This window comes from Cryptomeria japonica, chromosome 6, assembly GCF_030272615.1.
Source record: "Cryptomeria japonica chromosome 6, Sugi_1.0, whole genome shotgun sequence".
Taxonomy (NCBI): domain Eukaryota; kingdom Viridiplantae; phylum Streptophyta; class Pinopsida; order Cupressales; family Cupressaceae; genus Cryptomeria; species Cryptomeria japonica.
Genome location: NC_081410.1, coordinates 574,624,277 through 574,649,002, shown reverse-complemented (window position 1 = coordinate 574,649,002; position 24,726 = coordinate 574,624,277).

The following is a 24,726-nucleotide window of genomic DNA, read 5'->3' as shown; positions in this document are numbered from 1 at the left end:
CGCAAGTAGTCTTCTTCCATTGTTCTGTCTCTTTGCTCAGTTTTGTTGCTCTGCAATATACTGTAGCACAACAGCTTCAATAACACACAAAAAAATTCACACAATCGCTTATACAATATTCTCTCTCACTCATACCATCACGTTACACTCAAATGAATTGGTCTTATATATCCACATCAACAAAATAAATCAATTTCATGTCAACTTCCAAAAACTGCATAATATGCAACATGAAACGTGTAACCTTAAGTCAGCTCAATCCAATTACCAATCCATATGCGGACCTAAAAATTTTTATAATAAGATTCCCACATGTCATCTTGACCACCTTGAACTCAAAACTAATCATTGAAATCATCCTAAAGATTTTGCACAACATGTTACACCAAAATAACTTTGTTCTTCTTGAATTACTATCAGATCCTCAATCTTGCATGAGAATCAATACTAGAGTCTAGGATTGTGAAATAAGCTGTCTCAAACATCGAGCCATCTCCCTCTATCACCGCAACCAAAATAGAGTTCTGCACAATGTATTCATACTTTGTATTCCACCTTCCAGACTCAAGCATAAATGAATACCAAACTTCTTACACTTTCGGTAGATCACTTCTACATATACTGGATATAATTTTTGAGTTGAGTTTCCATCAATGACAACCCAAAACCATTGCTCATGCACAAATCTCTACCAGTATAATGTCTCTTGCCAATAATCTCCCCCTTTGGCATTGATGGCAATACTTGATGAAAAATGACATTGTCAGTGCAAAACTTCAAAATTGCAACAAACTCAATAAGCTCAATAAGCTCCCCTTAAGAATGTTGTGCATTTTTCATTTCTCTCTCTTTCTCTCCCTTTGAAAACAATTCCAAAGATAGGTATCCAACAAAATTTATGTACAAGGGTATACATAGTTACTTACAAAATTTAAAAATATCTGCAAAAATTGTCTTCAAGGACTTCAAGTGTCCATCCCAACCTTTCTTCAAATTCTCCAAAATATTAATCAGAGCACTCAAAAAATAGGCATGCATCTCTTCTCCTCTCATATTTGCCAAACAATCTTATTAAGAGTACTCATAGTATCCTGGTGACTGCTCAACAAAGTATCTAACCGGGGAGTGACAAGATTCCTGAGCTCTCCCACTTGGCAAACTAATCTATCCTTCTCTTGATTAAGGCTATTGATTTGGTCAAGTAGAGCCATCACCCATGCTTCAAGATTAATGGCAAAAACTGATTGGGGGGCAAAAGATTGAGAAATACTGGATAATTTTCCTTCACATTCTTTGATCTTCTTATCAATTTCAACAATAAACTTAGGCAAAAGAAGACATGATTTATAAATCTTACCACCTTCATCCAATGCTTCCTAAATAGCCTTTAAAATAGCAGTCAAACTAACTCTGTCACCTTCAACCATCTTCAAAATTGTTCTGAGTCGCATAACATTAAATTGACTCAAAACCTTTGCATCAATCGGTTTCTCCAAAGATACAAAATGAGAATCAATTGCCTTTAACATACTCCTTATCTTACCAGAGGGAGTATCAACTGTATCTTTCTTAAATGATGGCAAAATATTCTCCAACACATTTTTTTCCATAGATATCAATTCCTTGTCTTTAGACTAATACTTCAATAAATCTTCACTCGCCTTGGCTTGTGCAAGTGCTCTAAGTTTCAGTGCTTGAATCGAAGATAAAGAGTTAAGATCAATAGGTCCTTGGGTGAGATCAACTATGTCAGTGATAATCTATTTCCCTTTGTCCACAGTCATAGTGTCTCTTTCTATTTGAACCTATTCAATCTCATCTCCATCCTTTTCCTTATCTGCCTTCTCTACTTCTTCTTTTTTGGCATCCTCTCCCTTTCCATCATCAACCTCCTCAATTGCCTTTTCTAATTCAACATTTGTCACTGAAGGAGTTTGATCAACTTCATCGGATTTAGTAACCTTCTGATTATTAGTAGTATCATGTGCAATTGTATTTTGTTCATTTGTCTGCACATCCAAAATAGATATATCATCCTATACATGCACTTCTAGAGGCATGTCAACTTTGGCTGGATTAATCTAATATTTGTGCTCTTCCAAAACTTGTTTCAAAATTGTTTCTATCTCTTTAGCTACTTCATCTACTTTTTTGAGCATGATCTTGTTAACTCTCTTTTTTCTTGTGAATATTCTCTTAGTCATCTTAAGGAGTCTATCAACTTCATCCTTAGAAATCACATAACATAATTTAACCAATACATATTCTTTTATTCTCTCATCCTCTAAACTAGTCGTATGCTTTTTGGCATCCATTATTTTATACAAACCCTTCGGAATCATAGATGATAGTTTTATCAGTGCTTTTCTATATACATTCATGTATTTTACTATGACTTCCTCTATTTCCCTTTGATCATTTTCATCACAATTCTCATTATATACAGATATATTCTTCAAATTTCCATCCTTCACTACTTCATCAACTATTTCACTTAATAATATTTGGGGAAAAATAGTGTAGGTACCTTCAAGTTTACCAGACTTGAAAGCTTCATCAAGCTCAAACTTGGGCTTCCTGCAAGGTCTAGGTCTTCCAGATTGATCAGATCCAACTTTTTTCTTCTTGCTTGGCTCGCCTTCACTAGATGGTGGCTTCCTGACTACCCTAGTAGAAGTAGCAGTCTTCTTAACTTCCCACACTACTTCATTCGATTATGTTTCTTCCTCTGTAGTGGCTGCCACATATAATCTCTCACGCTTCCCTTTCTTCCTCTTTTCTGCTCCACCAAATAATTTAGTTTGAGGCTTAGGTGGAGGGACATGCTTTTGAGCACTGGAGGAAGGTGCTAACTTTGTTTGCCTAGGCTTCAGAGGAGTAAAGGGTTTAGTATTCTTGGGTTGGATCATATCCTCCTCCTTTAGGATATTCTACTCTCTAGCCATGTGGACAACTTCATTTGTTATTCCCTTATCTTCAGTGAATTGTTCTACTTCTTTTTTAACCCTCTTCTGCATACTGGGCTTGGTAAATTGAGAACGTAGGCTTAAATTTTTCTCTTTATATGTACCAAATCTTTTTTCTTTCTCATCCACCAATTTACTCAAAAGATGTTGAGCATACATGTCAAGAGTATTAGCGTCAACTTCATACCCCATGGGCATGATCCATACTGTTATAGGCTCAATAGATCCATACTATTCTAGGCTCAATAGCTTCCATCATACATGGATCAATTTTCACCATGAAGCAAATGGTGTCCCCATACTTCTCCACAATCTCCTTCGAGACCTTTTTCCTACTCTACATCATACCCTAGAATGATTTGAAATAACCCCATAAAATGATTTTTCGTGCTTGTGCATCACCCAATCCTTGCAAACCTTCTTTGATCTGCTTTGCCACAAGTTTATCATATGCCCACTAAATTTTCCCTATACCAGGGATCACATTCAATAAGTAAAAAGCCAAACAGACAATCAAAGTGCCAAACTTAAAGACATGCTTCTTATCTTGCTTAATATTCTTCAAATTGCTCTTTAATTCACTTAGCAATACTCCGCATAAATCATATAGCTTGTTCTCCTTGATAATTTGATATGGTACATAAATTGTTGTACCAAAGACGGAGTTAGCTTTGCTAGATTGATATACCTTATAGAATATTACCGTGGATGGGAATCTCACATCATACTTAATGATATCGCTTATTTTCATCGATATGTTGTCATGCTATGAACCGATTACTTCTATTATTGTAGTGTTCTTTACATTTCTTAGATCGGGGACCTCACCTGTTGCATTCAAACATGTTACCACTTGGATTGTGTTCTTGGTGATCTTGTATGGTTTATCCAACCATATAAATTCATCATTGTACCATTCTCAGAATATACCTAACCCATTCAGGTTCATCGAAAAAATAGAAAGTTCACAAACCAAGTGAAACCCTTATCCTGCAAAGATTTGAAATTGGGTTTGAGATTTCCTGTATCCTCAATCAAATGCTTGGTGTAAAGTGATAACATTTCAACATTTCCAAGCTTTTCAATATTGCAGTGACTATATGCCCTAATGTCTTCAACATGCAATACCCCATACGAAACAGATGAGAATGCACAATTCAGATCATCTTCCATTGATTTGTATGGATGCTTCTTGAATTTTGGCCTTGCCTGATTAGTTATCTTGACAACAAGTGGAGTCTCCATGCTAGAACAGAAGATGCCATTATCAAAATCTAGGTTATTAACAAATAGCTTCGAACTCATAGAATACCCTTTTGACTTCAATTGGATGCAAGAAATCTTTGACAAATCTTCTTAAGCATTATTTTAGCTGCATGATCTTCTTTGCCACACTCTTCTTCTCTCTCGCTTCTCTTGCAATGTGAAAAATGAATATTAAAATGCCCTTTATATCCTTTGAATACCTAAACTTAAGGTGCAATAAATGCTCAACCCTAAAGTTCTTCCAAATACCCTGCAACTTAAGAATATTGTACCAGAGTATCAAATCAACATCAACTCTTCCAGATACCTCTCAAGATCATCTGCACAACCATCTTCAATCTTTTGCAACCTTCCATAGCCAGTTATAGATCTCAGAAAGGGGGTTTTAAGGATCTGCATGAAAAGATTTCCCCTAAGGCTAAATGCCTTAGTTACTGGATGAAGATCCAACACCAGGATCAGGCGTGGAGCCATTCTCTATATTTGAATCACCCTTCTTTACCCACATCTTATTGTGATACTCTTTGATCTTCTCAACCTTCTCTTTTCTCTTGTTATCTTCTTTGTTCTTGTATGCCAGAGCATTCTTTCTTATATTATTGCTTCTACAGTATTTTGCAATATGATCAGTTTTGTTGCAAGCACAACAAACAATGTTGTTTCTCTGATTAGATCTAAAATTACCTTGATTTCCTCTAGATATACATTGGTTAGCAATATTTCCAAATCTCCCACAAGCATAGCATCTTACATTTCTCCTATTTACCATACTTTGGATTCAAATGACTTATGACCATATTTATTGCAATTGAAACATTGATCAAAGAATGATGTAGTATTCTGATTATCTCTATTCCTGCATTTACTTGCCATATGACTAAATTTATTGCAAACAAAACATTTACCATTGAATTTTTAAGCATTAGGCTGTCTTACCAGAGGTCTCTTATTCTTTAGATGATTGCCTTGATGAGATCTAGAGCTTTCTCCTTTCTTAAATCCAAGTCCTCCAATATCACCTTTGCTCTTTTAACTTTTCAGCATCTCATCTAGCCTGGCTGAGCTAGCATTGAATTTTTCTTTGTACTCATTAGTAGTGGTAAGTTAATCTCTTAGAATGATAATATGTCTCTCAAGTTCTTGCTCTTTATTCTTGGACTGTATCAATTCAAGCTTCATTAGGTCATTTTCATGATTCAATCTGCAACATTCATCAGATCTATCCTTTAGTGATCAAGTTAGACTTTCTTCAATCTCCTTTGTTAGTTTCATCACAATAGATTGCATTTCATTTTTTAGGACTGTATTATCTCTAGCAAGTTTTTCACATTCATCTATCTTGTCTTGATTATCAATGCATTTCTCTTCTTTCTCCTTAAGTTTGTCCATCAACTCCTTTTTCTTCTCTCTGGATGTGTTCGCTTGATCTTTCAATGAATCAATGAAATTTCCTACATCACTCAATTTTTTTCTCAGATCCTGATTCTTTCTTCTTTCCTAACCGCGTCTAAGTCTTCAAGTGCCACAATAAGTTGTCTCTATAAACTGGAGTCCATCGATTCAATCTCTTAGATCTTCCTCAAGCTGTTAGGTTTCCTCGGAGGAACTAGGCTCTGATACCAATTGTTAGAATCAATGAACACTGAGGGGGGGGTGTGAATCAGTGTTCTGTAATTAACAAGTTTCTTAATATGATTCTTTAACCACCAAATACAAATGAATAAAAGTAAAGTGCAGAAACAAAATGCAAACAAGCACAAAACCATAACACCAAATTTTTGACGTGGAAACCTAGAAAGGGAGAAACCATGGTGGGATTGGAACCCACAATATTATAATACTGTGATCAAGAGTATACTAATATTATAAGAGGGGAATGCACATGCATTTAGGCACACTGCCTAGACCTCACTGCTCAATTACAAAAGAGGGATACAACCCGAAGGAAGGCTCACTGTTTTATAAGTGATTACAAATAAGAACAAGAATGTTTGAACTGGATAGTAGCATCTACAAATGCCAAAAAGTAGTTCCGGTTAAGCACAAGTAGTCTTCTTCCACAGTCCTGTCTCTCTGCTATGTTCTCTTGCTCTGTCATATACCAAAGCACAAAACCTTCAATCACACACACAAAACTTCGGCTCATACAATCTTCTCTCTCATGCATACCACCACATCACACTGAAACGAATTGGTCTTATATATCTTCATCAACAAAATAAATCAATTTTCATGTCGGCTTCCAAAAGCCACATAACACACAATGTAGTACCCCTTCATTGATCAAAATTTTTAGACTCATGTTGACTTCGGTTGACTTTTTCAGTTGATACATTATATTGTGATATTTTACTTAGACTTTATGTGGTGTTGTGATATGCTTTAATTTGAGTTGTAGTGTATGTTTTCATGTAGTATTTCCTTATTGCTGTTTAAATACGATTTTATTGGATTACTGACATGGACTGACATATTTATTTTATACGTACGATGAGTTATATATATGTTTCATGCTTGTAAGTGTATGGGGTGCGAGGAGTTGATTTTCCTTCACTCACTTCAGTGAGACAGAGAACATCATGATTCTCCTTCACCGGTCTATTTACTGTGGTTGTATAGATGCATGTGTGGTTTGTTGATGCAGGGAATTGTAGGTACAATACCATGTAGGTACGAGGTATTGTCTCCACCCAACTTCATAGGTCTAAATGTACCTTATTGATCCGATGGAAGTGGAGGAGATAGTCTTAAGACCTACGTTTTACCCTAGTCGTGCTCAAAGTGAGCGTCCCAGTTGTTTGCCAATTTCCCTTTGTTTGGTTTGTGAGTCGTGTGTTTATTTGAGTTATTTTAGTTGCATATTATGCATTTGGTAAAATTGATTATTAAATATTAAAGTATTAAATTAAATTAAATGTGTTATTATGCATTGGTAAATAAAAGAGATTAAATTAAATAGTAGCCCTTTTTGTGATTAGTCGTTAAATCGATTTGTTTAATTTATTAACTTAGTAAGTGGGATTAAATGATCATCTCCAAATTGTAAATTAAATATGTTTTGCATTGGGAAAAGTTTTTTTTGAAAGTAAAAATAAATAGATAAAATCTTTTCTTCCTCATTGACTTTTTGAAATAGAAGTTCTAGTTTAATTAAATGACATGATTGGTTGAAAATAATTCTAACCTAAAAATATATATTTTGTAAAATTCTTTATAAAACCATATTCTTTCACGCGAATGGGAGAGGAGAAGTTTTGGAGGAAACTTTTCCTCATCCTTGTTTGAAGGAATTATTTAGTTGCAGGTGGAGCTCTTCTTACAAACATTACCCGAATTGATTATTGAGGTCGGGTTCTTGTTATTTACCTCTATTTTGAAATTTAATTGTTTTGAGGAAATCCCTTTGTGTGTGTGGTTGCTTTCTTTGTTTGAAAACTCTCCAATTTTCGTTAAAAAGGTAAGGATTGTTTAAATTTGGCATTGAATCCTTTTGTGTTTGGTTTCAAATCAATTTCTCGTTTTGGGGAAAAAGAATTGGTTTCAGATTAGTTTTGTGAATCTTTCTTGTGTGTTGAAAACTAGAAAAATTCATTTTTAAATCTTTCTATTTTGAGTTAAATGTAAAAATTAGTTTACTTATTATAGTTTTGATTTGGGGAAAATTTATTATCTGTTAAATTCACCCTTGTCAGGGGTTATGCTGCCCAAATTTTGCCAGATTTGGTTACCTGGGAGTGGAAATGGTTTTCAAAATCTATCATTCCCCTGTTTAATTGACCGAGAAATTTATTCTTAGCATACTGGTATTGGGGGTTTGTGTTTTAAAAATAAATAAAACAGAAAAATTTAATTATGTTGTTAGTATTTGGACGCAGAAAATTTCTAAGTGTATTTTTCTTGGGCCTCAGTTTCTAGGAAATGTTATTTATTTATTTATTTTTAAATAAAATAATTTTAACAAAATTATTAATCCGATTTAATTTTTTTTTTTTTTAATATTCGCGTGAGATGGGCGAGCCAGGGCTCGACCCCATCCTCACGATAAGGGGGCTGCCCTCTGAGAAGCACTGCTCACATATGTGAGATAACGGTGCCTCACATATGTGAGGGCAACACTGCCTCACATATGCGAGCAATGCTGCACAGTGCTTCCCCTTTTAGAAAGGGGGCCCGCGTGGCTATGAAAAGCCACATGTGATTGTTATTCAAGTTTTATTTTTTATTTTATTTTATTTAAATTAAAATTTTATTAATATAAATAATTATTTTCATGTTAGTTTTAATATTTATTTTTGTAAAGAAATAAATAAATATAATTGATTTGGAAAATGAGAATAGATATTTTATTTGGAAAACTAGAAATTGATTATTTTATTTTGGGAAAAATATTAATGTTAGATTAATAAATAAATAAGTTTATTTATATTTTTATATGTATATGCTTATATGTATAATTATATAAATGATATATATATATTTTTTATCTATTGCGAAATTGTGATTTTTTTAAATGTGATATTTTGGAAAAATAGATGAATTAGAAAATCTTGGTCGATTGGCATTTTTAAAACAAAATTGACAACAAATGTACATGTTTATTTACTGTATTCACATTTGTTTTAAAAAATGCAAGTCTTTGGTCAGTATATTAAATGTGGTCATATGGTGGTTTTCATGGTTGTGCATTTCTCGTGTCAATGTTTTGTCAATTGGTTAACCTTATGGGAGGGTTGATTTTGGCCAAGTGGATTTTTATGGTATTGAACTCCGTGTACTCTTTCATGTGTATACCTTGGTTTTGGAAGTTCTTGTGATTTTGGTTAAGTGTCATATGGGAGAATGGCTTTCGATTTGGGGTTGCGCCCAAAGTGGTTAGTTGGACAAGCCATCGAAAGTTTGGTTAAGTAAGTGGTAACTTAATAATATTTAGGGGGCTTGGTAGATGAAACAATAAATAAGATAATTATGCCTCGCTCATGGTTGAGTGCTAGTACAGACTCAGGATGCAACGAGAAGGCTTGGAATGGCAAACCAACAACCTTGTCCTCACGAAAGGATTGTTTGGATCCACATGAGACTTTGATGGGGTCGAGAGTTCAGGAGAAGTTACCAGGATAACCCATGATGGGGGCCGAGACCTATGGAGGCCTGACAAGATAACCATACAAAGCTATGTGATGACACTCTTCCCTTATGGTCACTAGTGTATAGTCTTGTTGATTTCCCCTGTTTTGATGTGGAGTCATGTTCTGCGAGTATACTGTTTGTGGGTTGATCTGATGTTTTGTGAGACCATGTATTCTTTCCTTGTTTGCTAGTAGGTCTTAGTGCTATCTCCTAGCACAGAGGGGTGGTTCTTTTTGAGCCACATGGTCGAGTGGTAGTGCCACTTTCCATCGATATCGTGTTAGCTTCCTTCTTGTGAGGGTTGACTTTTCAGATGTTCCAGTTGCTATTTGGACTTGATTATCTCCTTTTTCCAATTGGATTTCCTTTGTACTCTTGGATTCATTATTGTACCTATCTGAACCTCATGAGTTCAGTTGTATCATTTGTATTATTATGCCTTCTTGGCATGTTGTAAACTATGTAATTCATTATATGATCTTTATTTAATTCATGTATTATCCTATAATTTAAATGCAATGTATTTGAGATATTATAAGTTGTTAGATTTTGTAATGGCTAATATGGGGTTATTGAATGAATTATTGTAGTAGACTTGATGTATGTGATCATTAGTATGTAATGAAATCAAATGGCAGTATGTAATTTTTAAACATGTCTAATTCAGTTCTTTAAATGAATATTGTTGCAATGTATTATGGATTGTTAACATGCATCTTAAGTGGATTAGCGAACCTTATGCTTTCAATTTCCTTTTGTAGTAATCTTCGTTGGAAACCCTTTAGGAATATGGTTAAGTCTTCTGCTTGTGTAATTAATTAATGCAATATTATAACTTAATGCACCTTAATGATATGTTATGTTTAAAATAAAATATTTTCACTTTTATTCCTATGCTTTAATGCGGCCCTTTAGGGTTTCTTGGCTGGGCATTACACACAATATAAACGTGTAACCTTAAGTCAGCTCAATTTGATTGCTAATCAATATGTGGACATAAAAAAATTGATAATAATCTTCCCACATGTCGGCTTGACCACTTTGAACTCAAAACCAATCGCCGAAATCATCCAAAAGATTTCACATAACACATTACACCAAAATAATTTTGTTCTTCCTGAATTACCAGATTCCAGATCTTCAATCTTGCACAAGAATCAATACTAGAGGCTCGGATTGCGAAATAAGATGCCTCAAACATCCAATCATCTGTCTCTATCATCACAACCAAAAATATGCAATAAAATGGAGTTCTGCACAATGTATTCATACTCTGTATTCCACCTTCCAGCCTTTAGCGTAAATGAATATCAAACTTCTCATACTTCTGGTAGATCACTTCTACATGCACCAGATAGAATTTATGAGCTGAGTTGCCATCAATGACAACACAAAAAAATTCCTCATGCACAAATCTCTACTAGTACAATATCTCTTGTTAACAAATTGTGATTTTTAAAATCAATTATAAGAAAATAAATTCATAATAGTTTAAAAAATTACTTGAGCATGTACAAAACTAGATATGATATCCAAACTTATCATTTTGAAAGGGCATGCAAAATCTTCAGGTTTACATATGAAAGAAGAGGGTTGTGGAATACTTAAAATAGTGCTATAACATCCAACACCATGAATATCTATACATCTATTGGTATTTAATACCATTAAGTGCAATTAAAAAATATCGTATACTAAAGTATTGTGAAATATTATGTTCATATACATATGAAAGAAGAGGGTTGTGGAATACTTAAAATAGTGCTATAACATCCAACACCATGAATATCTATACATCTATTGGTATTTAATACCATTAAGTGCAATTAAAAAATATCGTATACTAAAGTATTGTGAAATATTATGTTCATATCAACTTGTGGTCTGAATGTTTGTAACTGAATTGGGATAATTAAGAGTAAGTTAACATATGATGAAATATAGTGATTAACATGTCCCATAGTTGTATGTGTACATGCATCATGTTATGTATAGTCAGGGTAGCGGGTGGACAAGAATTATAAAATAGATCAAAAAGAAGTTCAATAAAGAACCACAAGTTATAGTTGAATACAATAATAAAGTAAAAATGGAAAATAAAAGAATGTGTGAGGTTTATAAATGAATGACAAAAAAATTTAAATTGATTAGTACATTGCATTAACTTGCATCAATAAAACCATCAAAATCATGTAATAATTTCTCAAAATAAACAATAATATCATCATATAGTGAAATACAAATAACATCGATATGAGAGACAAGGGAAATAAAATCAATTAAAGAGATAAAGAACCAAGCATAGATGTTGATGGAAGAGGAGAGCATAGAGTAAGACAACTAGTAGAGTGACTTAGATGTGTGGTCAAGAAGGAAATGAGTAAAGGAGGGAGGCAATGCCAATAGTTTTAAAATGTTGAAGAATATTTTCAAATTGATTTGAAAGCAGTAGCTCAATTTAAGAGAACATCTTTGATATATAAATTTTCAAAAAGGCTTTAATAACTATTGTACAAAACAACAATAATGAAAGTGATAGAGAATTTTCCAAAAACACTAAAGTTAATAACTATTGTACAAAACAAAAACAATGTACACACACTCATGAACCTATATATCATTATTTGTACAACTACTACTCTAGAGTTTAGATATGCTTTACCCCATTCTTATTAGTTCCTATCAAAAACTGGATACTTATGCATCCATTGCATTCAATTTTTCTATTCACTTGACTAATCGTATCGTGAAATTAAATTTTTTGAATGCAACTTCTATTGTTTATATTTATTTTTTATTTTACATGATTATAATATCTCATTTTTCTTTCTTTCTATTGGTCTATATTACAAATAGTGAATATAAAATTTAATTTTCTATTTTTTTATATTACAAAATTCAATTCATTTAACTCATTACATCAAAAAATGTCAAATCATAATATTTTTAAAATTTATGTATATTTACAATCTATTGGACTAGGTTTGTCCTTTGTTACCAGCTAACAAGCCTTATCCGCACACAAGAATATTGAAATTTATTTAAACATACTTTTAATTAAAAATTAAAAATTAAAAATTAACTCCAACATAGCCCTTCCTTTCTCGTTTGCAAATTGCACTTTGTCACTTTAATTTCACTTAGAAACTTGATTTACGTGCACTTCCACTTCCATTAATCTTTATGGCCTCATATTACAGGCCATATTACGTATAAATCTTTTACATCCATATTCTAAGCTAATTTGAAAATCTTCACAAATAATAAATATAATAGATATTTATTAAAATTTAATTTTTATTTTAATAAAAATAATTTTACGTCCAAGGGGCTGAGCTTAGTTGGTTAAAGCATTGAGTTCTCAATGTGGAGATCCATGTTCAACTCCCATGAGGGACACCTTTGTGTATAATTATAAGTTGTGACTCTTGGTCTTCCATTGTTGTTTAAAGTGGATTTCTAAGTTGTGACCCTTGGTCTTCCAATTGTTGTTTCTAGCTTGGTGCTCGAAAGGAGCTAATATCTGTAATAAGTTTGCTTGAAAGGAGTTGGTATTTGTAATAAGTTAGTAACGTGGATGCTCGAATGAGCAAAAAATGATCTTTGTGATTCTATGATACTTAATACAAAAAATAGTACTTATATATATAAAATATACATTAAAAATTAAAAATTATTTAATCCTAATAAAAATTAAACATAAATTCTAAAATAAAATTTTATTATAATTTTATATAATATTTAGAATTAGGTTTTTTTTATATTTTATTTTTAAAATTATAATTTTTTGAAGAAGAAAACACATCATCAACTTTTTATTATTATTATAATATTGTAGAAAAAAATGTGGGGGTCTCATGTTTAAAAATTAGAATCCACCACCTTATCACCCTAGTGTCCTTAAGATGTTTGAAATAAATCATGACTTCCTTTTCTATAGCCACAACCCATTGGAAATTGAGTGATAAATTTAGACATTGACTCAGTAACATCCATATTGGTACAAATTTATTTTTTGACAACCTGACTCCTATCTTTTAGTTCCTTGTGCGATTGATGGTACATATAAACAATTATTGCAATATATAAACAAAATATAATTCTTGTTTCAAAAATTTAAAATATTAATAAAAATATTAATCAATTATATTATGATTGTGATTCTAATTGAAGTCTCTTCAGCTAAGAGTCAAGGATCCATTTGTCAAATTTGTCCAGGGCTAGTGGGCTTGTTTGAAGCCATTCAACTTCACCAATAGACCAAGGACCCATTCGCATTTTATTATTATTTTTTAAATATTTTAATATAATGATTATTAAACAAGATTAGGTAGTTATAGTTAATAATTTTAGAGTTAGGAAATTTTTTTTGGCTAACCTAACCAACCTCTTAACTGCAAACTTACAAATTGACTAAAGGAAGAAACACAAAAGTAATTTTTATATTTAATTTTTTTATTCAAATGATAAATATAAGGTTGTTAACAAACATAAATAAATAAGTGAGGATGAGGGAGCATTTGAGAAAACTGTTGGAGAGCAATGGGGGCTTCATAGGCAATGTTCAAGGAGGAGGCTCTGTTGATGTTGGGTTGGGAGTCCAGCAGGAAGCAGAGGATGCCCCGATCAACATTGATTTGTCGAATGTTGTTGAGGAAGACATAGCATTATTGGAGGAACTAGCAATTATCTGCAAGGTGGTTGGTCCTATATTTCAGCGAAGATAGATCAAATCTTGGATGTAGGATAACTGAAAGCCCAAGCTGTAGAACACAATATATCATTGAGAGGGGGGGGGTGTGAATCAGTGATATAAACAATTTCAAACAATGTGTGCAACTGGTAGAATAATGAAAACACTAACAAGCAACCACACACAAGAGCACATCACATAACACTGAATATATGAGGAAAACCCAATGTGGGAAAAACCTTAGTTAGAAATGCTGCTAGAGATCTACTACTCCAATCCAGCCTCACAATGAAATAATAGTTTTACAATGTTTAGCACACCAACCCCTAACAATTTATGGGCACCTACCCAAAGGAGCACCAACCCCTAATCTATTCTAAGAACCAACTCAAGGAGCACCCACTCAGTGAAATACAATGAGATATAAAATCATTACAATGATGATCACCTTGTTACAAATGAGTTTTGTAACCCTTGCAAACAATTCACTTTGCCGATTGAACTCTTTTCTATCACACTGCTTCTTCTCTACGGGATCTATGTTCTCACTGTCTGAATCCTCTTCAACTCAACTTCTACCTTGCCTGATCTCCTCTGAAACTCTCTCTGCTCTCCTTCACTCTCTGCTGGTTTGATAAGCTATTATACTTTGTAACTGTTTACCAGTTACCTTAAACCCTATCGGTTAAACCCCTCTTGCCAGTTCTTCTTCTAACACTTAGTCACTTCAATATTTTTCTATCAATGCTCTGATTGATAAACTCTCATCCAACATAATCACACCTTCTAATCAATCAACCTAAGTCTCTGATTTGCATATTTATACACATTCTTTCCTGCCAAAACAAAAATTCAAACTTTATGCGCCTAGGGTTTTCTTCACTGACCATGATTCGAATCAAATCGGATATCATCTTCTTGAATCAACATCTTGCAAAAGATCAACAAAAATCTCTGTCCTTTTTATTCTTCCATTGCACATTTACTCTATTTAGCAAATTGGACCCTGTTCATTGGCCTTGATTTTGTCGATCACAATAAATGATCTAGCTATTTCCTTCTCTAGATCAATAAGATGATTAGATGTCCTACTTCGATCATAACACCAAAAAATCTCTGCCTTTCGATCTTCTTCGAGCTGCAATCGATCCACGATTTTTGCAGTCTTGCATTTAATATTGACCTAATCATCAACTACCTCGTTGATGCACTATTCACCTTACACTGCATGTTCCCTACTTGGAGTCCGCATATCATATCTGTTGGTATCTGACTCACTTGATTGTATCAGTTCAAAATCGGTCATTGACCAAACATACTACCGGTATACACCAACCGATTCCCTTCAATTTGTCTCTTTGCTTGTTTACTGGTTGGCATACTTCTTTGCTTGTTTACTGGTTGACATACTTACTCATTAACATCAACATGCCAACAATCTCCAATACTCCTACTTGCTTACCGGTAACATCAAATTGTATACCGGTTGACATCAATGACAACACAATGCCAAAAATCTCCCCCTTTGGCATTTATGTCAACACATATTTTATTCACAACTAGACTCTTTGTCCCCCTTTGACAACAATGACAAGGGGCTCAAACACTTGTTGGCAATATGGAAGAATTGATTATGGGGAGATTGATTATGTGTTGCATTGATGTTTTGTCATTGATGTCAACACTAGCTGTTACAGTTGGCTACCGACACTAGCTGTTACGGTTGGTTACCGACACTAGCTGTTATGATTGGTTACCAACAGAAGATCTAGTGTTACCGACAGAAGGGACTATCTGTTGGACACTTCCGACATGTTTGGATCAATGGAGTATGTTTGGTTTTATGTGTTACATGTTCCAGAAGCATGTTTTGGTCAGTTGGTAATGACTTGGTGATTGGATGCTATCATACACTCTAGTAAGCCTATACAAGTAAGGGTTTAAGGTTTTATCGATAGAGCTTTTATTGATAATCTTTGATAGTATGTATAAGTGGTATTGGTGCGAATTCTAGATGGAATTCAGGATGTAGAAGATGATCCTTGATTGTGCTTTGATTGGTTGGAGACATCGCTTTGGCATGGTGGACCCAGAATAGGTCCGGTACCTATCTAGGTTATGGACCTGTATCATGTTAACGTGTTCTCTACACATTACAGGGATGATTTATGGATTGGTTAATATTGTTTTGGTCTAAAGACAACATGACATATCATTGTAATATGGATGTATGTAATGATCTTATTATAATATCTTTTAGGTGGCCGACCTAACTGGTTTAGGCCTTAGGGTTTGTATAAATCATTGTAAGAACTCATTGTAGATCGTGTCAATGGATATGGGAAAGGAATGTAATGTGAGAATAATGTAATATCATTTAGGCAGAGGATTTGGTTGATCATTGAAGATCGAATTGGGTTTATGTAAGAGGTCAAAGACCTCAGGTATTGAGCTTAACTGGGACTATAATCAGGCATGGTAGATGATATCTTTGGCAGTTCATTACTGGATTGTTGTCGATTTATCTTGAGGTGGCTATAACCTCTTTGTAGTTAGTGAGACTCTTTTGTAATGAGCAGTGCACTCTAGGCAGTGTGCCTTCCTGCATGTGCAGGCCCCTCATTGTATTACATACTTTCTGCAGAAGTATCATCTGACTATGGGTAGGCTTCCCACCATGGTTTTTCCCTTTACCGGGTTTTCCACGTACAAATCATGGTGTTATGTGGTATGGTTGCATTGTGTTGATTATCTATTTCTTTGTTAAGTTGTATTTTTTACTGCTATCTATTTCTACCAGTATCTCTTTCTGATATTCTGGTAGTTAATGTTTATGTGCTCCGGTTAAAGGTTGTAAAGTGGATTAATAGATATAATCTATTGACAACTAATTCACCCCCCCTCTTAGTTGTCCATCAGTTATCCTAACAATTGGTATCAGAGCTCTGGTCCTCTTTTGTAGAAGCTTAACCGCTTGAGGTAGATCCTATGGCATCTAATCCATTGAAAACTATTTTTCAGAAGAAAAATCCCTAAGCTTGATGGAAAAAATTATGGGATATGGAAAATCCGAATGGAGACTTATCTTAGATTTCTTGGCAAGGATATTTGGGAGATCACTGAGAAAGGATATACACATTATGATCCGACATTTGACAATCCTACTCCTGCAGACTTTGATACAAATATTGAGAATGATTGCAGAGCTAGAGAAGCCCTCCTGTGTGCACTTACTGATCAATAGATCATGGGATTGACTGATAAATCATCTACAAAGGTTATGTGGGATAAGTTGGAAAATCTGAATGAAGGTGACCCTACTGTCAAAATTGCTAAACCTGATGGTTACCGAGTAAGATATGAGAACTTGAAGATGGATGACAATGAAATAATTGCTACATTTATGGAAAGAGTAAATGAGATTGTCATGGGAATTCAATGTTGTGGAGGATCTCTGAGTGAAGATGAAATAGTTTCCAAAGTCTTGAGAGCCCTTCCACCAACTTACAAGATGAAGGAAATTGCAATTAATGAATTGAGAACAATGGCAAACACTGTAGTTAACATAGACATTCTGATTGGGAAGTTCTCTGCTTTTGAGCTTGAATAATTTGGACCTTCTGGAGATGCAAAATCTGAACCTTCTTTTCATGCATCATCATCATCTACCGACAAGAGTGATTGGAAAGCACTATATGAAAATGAAATGGAAGATATGAGGAAAGAGGATGAAGAATTTGATCAACTTGAAGCCTTATTTGCTAGAAGAGTACCTAAAGGACCAACAAGAAGAAGTATGAAGGAAAATCACCTTTTAAATGTTTTGCATGCAATAAGATTGGTCATTTTGCATCTAGATGTCTTGAGATGAATGAAAGATTTGAAGAAAGAGTTAAGAAATCATTCAAGCCTAATCATAACAAATATAGATTCAAGAGAAACAAGCAATGCTACATAGCGGATGAGGAAGGAGTAAGTGATGATTCTGAGAATGAACCGACATAAGAATCTGCTAGTGGATCTGACAATGGAAAGGAATGGGCGTTCTATGCCCTAAAGGAAGATGAACCAGTACCGGCTATCAAGAATGAAGAAAAGGCCTTGGCAGTAAATTTTGAAGACAAGGGTGAATGGGTAATTGATAGTGGATGCTCACATCATATGACTAGAGATAAAATAAAATTTCCATCCCTGCATGAATACAATGGTGGTCAAGTAAGATTTGGAGATGACAAAGCATGTATGATCAAAGGTAGAGGTACTATTTATTTAGATGATAAGCATAATACTGATAATGTCCATTACGTAGAAGGTTTAAAGCATAATCTTTTGAGTGCTGGCCAATTGGTGGACAAGGGATTCCAACTTCAATTCAAAGATAGAAATTGCAAAATCATTAACAAGACTAGTTTGGAGATTGCTACCGGTACTCAGACTAGAGGTAATATATTTCACCTGAACACTGGTAATAATACATGTTTGATTGTTCATATTGATGAGAGTTGGCTATGGCATAAGAGGTTGTGTCATGATAATTTTGATTGTATTGTTGAGATCAGTTCAACAAAGGCAGTTAGAGATATACCTAAGATTATGAAGCCTCATAATCCGGTATGTAAGGAATGTCAATTGGGAAAGCAAGTTAGAACTTCTTTGAATAGCATACATGATAAATCTAATTATTTTCTTGATCTAATTCATACTGACTTATGTGGTTCGGGAAGGACTAGAAGCTTTCAAGGTGATAGGTACTTCATGCTAATAATTGATGACTATTCTAGAATGATGTGGGTGACTTTTCTTAGGGAGAAGTCCGAAGTTTTTGAGAAATTCAAGATCTTTAAAGAAAATGTAGAAACTGAAACTGGACTAAAAATAAAATATCTAAGATCAGATCAAGGTAGTGAGTTCACTTCTCATGAATTTAACAGTTATTATGAGACAAATGGAATCAGGAGACAATTATCTGCACCTTAGACTCCTCAACAAAATAGAGTAGTGGAAAGGAAGAACATAACCATTTTGGATGCAGCAAGAACCATGATGATGGAAGCCAAATTGGCTCACATCTACTGGTGAGAAGCAGTGAGTACATCAGTCTACACATTAAACATAGTTCATATCAAAGGTGAAACCAGTAAGACTCCTTATGAATTATGGTTTGGACATACACCTACTGTTAAATATTTCAGAATTTTTGGAAGTAAATGTTATATCAAAAGGGATGATTCAATTGGTAAGTTTGATCCTAGATGTGATGAAGGAATATTTCTTGGATATTCAAATCAGAGCAAAGCATATAGATGTTTTAATAAAAGATTGCAGAAGATTGTGGAGAGCACAAATGTGAAAGTGGATGAACAATACTAAAATCAATCTATATCATATGACAAGGAGCCGAAAGTGGAAATGATCATAACTGAATCGACAATGGCTCTACCGGTATAGGACACCGAGATAGTTACACTGGTACAATCATAAAATTCACTGTGACTGATGATCAGATCAGTGAACCTGAAGTTCAGAAGACACCAATGTATGTAAGATTAAATCATTCTGAAGATCAAAACATTGGAGATAGGAATAAGAGAGTCATGACAAGAAGAAGACTGGCAAATGAAGAGTTATGTCTTATTTCTCAAGTTGAACCAGCATATGTTATTGAAGCTTGTAAAAATAAACATTGGTTAAAGGCTATGGAAGATGAATTAGATCATATAGAGAAAAATGAGACTTGGACTTTAGTTCCTCGACCTAAAAATAAGAATGTTATTGGAACTAAATGGGTTTTTAGAAATAAACTAAATGAGGATGGTCAAGTTATAAGAAATAAGGCTAGATGGTTTGTAAAGGATATTCTCAAATGGAAGGAATTGATTATGGCGAGACATTTGGACCTGTAGCTAGAATTGAAGCTGTGAGACTATTTCTGGCCTATGCAACATATAAGAACTATAAGGTCTATCAAATGGATGTTAAATGTGCATTCTTGAATGGCGAGCTTTAGGAAGAAGTATACGTTGAGAATCCTGATGGATTTTCACTAACAGATGACAAAGATATGGTTTGTAGGTTTAGGAAAGAATCATATGGATTGAAACCGGCTCCTAGAGCTTGGCATGCAAGGTTGGATACATATCTTTTGAAGCTTGGTTTCACTAAAGGCAATGGTGACAGTAATTTATATTACAAGATCACTGATGATGATATTTTGATTATTGAAGTATTTGTTGATGATATCATTTTTGGAGGAGAAGATAAATTGTGCATGGAATTTTTTAATAATATGAAGAATGAATTTGAAATGTCCATGATTGGTGAAATGAGATTTTTCTTAGGTTTGCAGATTGCTCAAACTGACAAAGGTATCTTTATCTATCAAACTATGTATCTAAGGGAATTGTTGAAGAAGTTTGGTATGGATAATTCCAAACCTGTAAGTACTCCTATGGTGACAAGTGAGAAATTATCTATCAAAGATACATCTGCACCGGTAAATTCGATAAGGTATAAGTCTATGATTGGTGGCCTGTTATATCTAACTCAGACTAGACTAGATATTATGAATGTAGTAAGTATCATTTCAATATATCAAAGTAATCCTAAAGAAAATCATGAATGTGCAGTAAAGAGGATATTCTGGTATTTGCAAGGAACAACATAATATGGCTTATGATATTCTAGAGATGATAACTTCACTTTATGTGCATATACAGATTCAGATTGGGTAGGAGATATTGATGAAAGGAAGAGCACTTCTGGTGGAGATTTCTTTCTTGGAAAGAAATTGGTTTCATGTATCAGTAAAAAATAGTCATGCATTTCTTTATCTACTGCAGAAGCTGAATATGTTACAGCAACAACTAATTGTACACAAGTCCTATGGATGAAGAAAATGTTGAAGGATATCAGGGTAAATTGTAGAGAACTGATAGTTATCTATTACAATAACTTTGCAGCTATTGACATATCTAAGAATCCAATATTTCACTCTAAGACTAAGCACATATCAATAAAGTATAACTTTCTAAAGGACAAGGTGGAAGAAAAGGAAGTCAAATTGGTTTATGTGAACACTAAAGAGTAGATTGCATACATATTCACAAAACCGTTGTCTAAAGAATCATTTTAATATTTAAGAGATAGGTTAGGGGTATCTACCCCTCCAACAAAAACGTAGCTGATTGTGCAGTGCATCATTCCGGTATGGATCAACAACTTTATCCTTTGCTCCAGATTGATGTAATGGTGCTAATACTCAATGGGAGTAGTCAACTTTAAGATTCATAGGATTTTTGATATCTATGTCATATCTTTGGCATTGATGTCAAAGGGGGAGAGTTATATATGAAAAATAATGTTTATGGGAGAGATTCAGTTTGGACTGCACTCCTCAGGGGGAGTTAGTTTCTCATGAGAGTTGTTTGGCACTTCTTGGGACTTAGATGTTTTCTTTTTCACATCTAGTGTTGCCATCAATGCCAAAGGGGGAGATTGTTGGCGATATGGAAGAATTGATTATGGGGAGATTGATTATGTGTTGCATTGATGTTTTGTCATTGATGTCAACACTAGCTGTTACAGTTGGTTACCGACACTAGCTGTTATGGTTGGTTACCGGTAGACAAGTTTTGGTTATCGGCAGACAAGTTTTGGTTACCAACAGAAGATCTAGTGTTACCGATGGAAGGGACTATCTTTTGAACACTTTCGACATGTTTGGATCAATGGAGTATGTTTGGTTTTATGTGTTACATGTTCCTGAAGCATGTTTTGGTCAGTTGGTATTGACTTGGTGATCGAATGCCATCATACACTCTAGTAAGCTTATACCGATAAGCGTTTAAGGTTTTACCGATGGAGCTTTTATTGAGAATCTTTGACAGGATGCATAAGTGGTGTTGGTGCGGCTTCTAGATGGAATTCAGGATGCAGAAGGTGATCCTTGATCATGCTTCGACTGGTTAGAGACATCGCTTTGGCATGGTGGACCTAGAATAGGTCCGGTACCTATCTAGGTTATGGACCGGTATCATGTTAACATGTTCTCTACACGTTACCGAGATGATTTATGGATTGGTTAATATTGTTTTGGTCTAAAGCCGACCTGACATATCATTGTAATATGGATGTATGTAGTGATCTTATTGTAATATCTTTTAGGTGGCCAACCTAACTCATTTAGGCCTTAGGGTTTGTATAAATCAATGTAAGAACTCATTGTAGATCATGTCAATGGGTATGGGAAAGGAATGTAATGTGCAAATAATGTAATATCATTCAGGCAAAGGATTTGGTTGATCACTGAAGATCGAATTGGATTTATGTAAGAGGTCTAAGGCCTCTGGTATTGAGCTTAACTGGGACTATAATCAGACATGGTAGATGCTAACTCTGGTAGTTCATTCTATTGGATTATTGTCCATTTATCTTGAGGTGGTTATAACCTCTCTGTAGTCAGTGAGACTCCTTTGTAATGAGCAGTGCGCTCTATGCAGTGTGCATTCTTGCATGTGTAGGCCCCTCATTGTATTACATACTTTCTACAGAAGTATCATATGACTATGGGTAGGCTTCCCACCATGGTTTTTCCCTTTACCAGGTTTTCCACGTACAAATCATGGTGTTTTGCAGTATAGTTGCATTGTGTTCATTAACTTTTTCTTTGTTAAGTTGTATTGTTTACTGGTATCTGTTTCTACCAGTATCTGTTTCTGCTATTGCGGTATTTAATGTTTATGTGCTCTAGTTAAAGGTTGTAAAGTGGATTAATTGATATAATCTATTGACAACTGATTAACCCCCCCTCTTAGTTGTCCACTGGTTATCCTAACAACACTAACTTCACTCTAGTTCAGTCTCCTTGCCATACCTTTGATGATAGACAAATTGAATAGACAACTATAAAAATCACAATGTTGTCTTGTAGACAATGAATGATGATCGAGTTCTCCCCCTTTGAAGTTACTCTCCCCATCAAGATGATTGTGACTTTTGTAGATAGACAAATTCTTCAAACCTCAAACCTGTTGGTGGTACACACTCTCCCTCTATGCGTGATACTGACTTCAAGTAGCAGAACTTCTAGAATTAATACCAGTCTTCACATCTAATCCCACAACTACTGGTACTGCAACACAAACATCTGAACTCCCTCTATGTACAACATATGGTTCAAGAGTCAAAATATGTATAGCTGTGAACTCCCCCTAAACCATAAATCTCCATATACATTTAAGTGCAAAAAGCTGGTGGGACAACTCCAAAATTGTGTCTTAGATACTCAAATATATTTACTGGTAAAGGTTTTGTGAAGATATCAACAACTTTTTCACTTGTAGGGACATATTCTACCTTTACTTCTTTCTCTGCAACCTTCTCCCTGAGAAAATGGTATTTGATGAAAATGTGCTTTGTCCTTGAGTGCATAACTGGATTCTTTGAAATGCTGATTGCGCTTGAGTTATCACATCAGATAGGAATGGGGTCAGATATTTCTACCTAAATGTCCTTGAGGGTCTGCTTCATCCATAACACTTGAGAACAACATGTAGCAACAACAATATACTATGCCTCAACAGTAGATAAGGAGACTGAATCCTGCTTCTTGCTGTGCCATGAAACCAGTCGGTTACCTAAAATGAATGCTCCACCACTTGTTCTCTTTCGGTCATCAATGCAACCTGCCCAATCAACATCAGTTTAGGCTTGTAAGGTTAAATTTCCTTTCTTTGGATACCATAAGCCAAATTAAGTGTTCCTTGTAGGTACTTGAAGATCCTTCTAACTGCATCCACATGTGACTGTTTAGGTGTAGCCTAAAATATTGCCACCATACATACTGCTTGCACTATATCTATTCTTGAGGTAGTAAGATATAAGAGACTACCAATCATGGATCTATATAGGGTCTGATCAACTTCCGGTGACACATCAACCTTACTCAACTTGCATCCAGTCATCATGGGGGAACTTACTAGTTTGTTGTCCTCTATCTGAAACTTCTTCAACATATCTCTAGCATACTTGGTTTGAGAGAAATATTCCTTTATCTTGTTGTGAAATCTGCAAACCAAGAAAATATGACAACTTTCCAAGCATTTACACCTCAAACTCTGCTTGCATCTGATCAACAAACTCTTTACACAAGGTATCCTTGTTGCCTTTGAATATTATATCATCTATATACACAACAACAATAATCATGTGATGTCCATATGCTTTGACACATAGATTACTATATGGGTTTCCCTTTCTAAAACCTTTCTCCCAAAGATACTTATCTAAACTTAAATACCATGCTCTTGGATCCTGCTTCAAACCATACAATGCCTTCTTCAATAGACACACAAAAGTTTCATCAACATGCAATAGAAAACTTTCCAGTTGTTCTATGTAGACTTCTTCTTCCAAATTACCATTCAAGAAGGCAGATTTAACGTCCATTTGATATACCTTGTATCATTTGTAGGCAGAGAATGCTAAGAACATTCTAATAGCCTCAAGTCTTGCAACCGGTGCAAATTTTTCTTCAAAATAAATTCCTTCTACTTGAGAATACTCGTTGCACACTAATCTTTCTTTATGCCTAACAATCTTACCTTCTTCATTCATCTTGTTCCGGTAGACCCATTTAGTACCAATGACATTCTTATCTACTGGTCTAGAAACTAA